The sequence below is a fragment of the Octopus bimaculoides genome, chromosome 30 (genome assembly GCF_001194135.2).
Source record: "Octopus bimaculoides isolate UCB-OBI-ISO-001 chromosome 30, ASM119413v2, whole genome shotgun sequence".
Classification (NCBI taxonomy): Eukaryota; Metazoa; Mollusca; class Cephalopoda; order Octopoda; family Octopodidae; genus Octopus; species Octopus bimaculoides.
Window position 1 is genome coordinate 5,058,954 of NC_069010.1, and position 2,571 is coordinate 5,061,524.

Sequence of the window (2,571 nt, forward strand, 5' to 3'; positions counted from 1 at the left end):
TGTAGTCCTGCTGTCATACTCACACTCAGTCACACCTGTAGTCCTGCTGTCATACTCAAACTCAGTCACACCTGTAGTCCTGCTGTCATACTCACACTCAGTCACACCTGTAGTCCTGCTGTCATACTCAAACTCAGTCACACCTGTAGTCCTGCTGTCATACTCAAACTCAGTCACACCTGTAGTCCTGCTGTCATATTCAAACTCAGTCACACCTGTAATCCTGCTGTCATACTCAAACTCAGTTTGTGACACTCTGGTAGTAGACATTAAACAGACCAAAATGGTAATATGTGCTACATATTGCCCACCAGATGTGCCAAAGGTAAATATATATATATTGAGAGGCTCCTGTGCCGGTGACACATAAAAAGCACCCACTACACTCTCAGAGTGGTTGGCGTTATGAAGGGCATCCAGCTGTAGAAACTCTGCCAGATCAGATTGGAACCTGGTGCAGTCTTCCGGGTCGCCAGCCCTCAGTCAAACCATCCAACCCATGCCAGCATGGAAAGCGGACGTTAAACGACGATGATGATGATATATGTATATACGGGTGAGGGTAGGGAACAATAAGAAGTTTTTTACTGCATTAAAAACACGATAACTTTATCAACAAATATGCTGACCATAAATTAAGTACCAGTTGCGTATACTCAAACTCTGTCACACCTGTAGTCCTGCTGTCATATTCAAACTCAGTCACACCTGTAGTCCTGCTGTCATACGCAAACTCAGTCACACCTGTAGTCCTGCTGTAATACTCAAATTCAGTCACACCTATAGTCTTGCTGTCATACTCAAACTCAGTCACACCTGTAGTTCTGCTGTCATACTCACACTCAGTCACACCTGCTGTCATACTCAAACTCAGTCACACCCGTAGTCCTGCTGTCATACTCACACTCAGTCACACCCGTAGTCCTGCTGGCCCCGCCCCTCAAAATTTTGGGCCTTGTGTCTCGAGTAGAAAAGAAAAGAATATTTGCCATGTAATGATTTCCAACAGATAGGGAGAAAATAACGAAATCGGGAATTACTCATTTTACCCCGATTACTAATTCTGACCCCATCCCCCATATATATATACACAAATAATAAATGAGTATATGTATATATTCGTATATGTATGTACATACCTACATCTACATGTATAAACGAATGAGTATATTCTACATGTATATATACATGCATATCTGGGTACAGGACGTTGCAAAAAAAAACGTGGACAAAATGATAAACAGAGTACAGAAAACACACGGGCCACATAGAGAACATTTCCTTCGCCGTAATAAAAATAATTTATTTCTTTTTACTATTTGTACAAGGGTTGAAATTTTGAGAGAAGGGGTGAGTCGATTACATGAGCTCCACTGTGCAATTGTTTTTTTTTTTTTTATCGATCCCGAAAGATTGAAAATCAAATTTGATGTCGGTGGCATTTGAACTCAGAACCAGACGAGACATAGTGCAGAGTATATTTTTTTCGAAACTCTAACGTCTTTGCCAGCTCGACGTACTGAAAATAATAATAATATATTGAGAAATATATTACAGTGAGACTTATTAAGAATATTTCGAAGTTTCGACCGACAAGATGGCGGATGTGGTGTCACTCCGAAGAATATCGAAGGACATCCACTGACAGAACCATTCCACGTCGCGGGACTCTCCTGTTGAGGACAATCTCTGTTTCAAACAGATTACAATTACACATACACACATATACACAAACAAGCGTACAGACACAGACATATTTATATATACGCATATATTCACACATCAACGTGGAGACTTATCCATGGGCAAATTGAACCGTTGTTAACTTTGTTATTAGAAATGAATTTGAAATAATTTTATTTTAAGCATTTTATTCCGTTATAAACATCTTTCTAAATCAACGAAATTACACAGTCATTGAAAGTATTTCAAGAAAACTGAGTTTACTTTACTTTCGACGTCTCTGCGTGTGGAAAGTTATATTCAAAATGGCCGTTATTTTCATTCATCGAAAAATTATTAACGGCTTTCAGAAATCTATCGAGAAATGTTTTCTGAAAACCGTTAATAAAAATTACGACACAAGGTGATTATGACGTAGGAATTGAATTGGTAAAACATTTGATTTCCCTTCAGAATTGACACTGCATATCGATCTCAAGTTGATATTTAGGTCTTATTGAATCATTTCTTCGAATTATTTCAATAATTTATTTTGATAATTTAATGAAATTACATCAACGAGCTTCTTTCTTTCCTTCTTTTTTTTTATTTTAATTTTACTTTCAGTTCTCACCGTTCGTCCTAAGTCTTTGCACAACTGATTGATAACTTGTTGATCTATCGATTTAAATTAACCGATACATTTTCCCATTCTTCAAGTCATCTTAATTTTTTTTTTTCCTCCGTTAGATTTGGTATTTGTGCGTTTCATTCGGAAAAATAATGCCAACTCCTCCGTCATCGTCGTCGTCGTCACCGTCATCGTCACCATCATCGTCACCGCCGTTATCTCCCCTGTCCTCATCCCAGCATCTGTCCTCTCTCCCACACCGTCACACACACCAATGT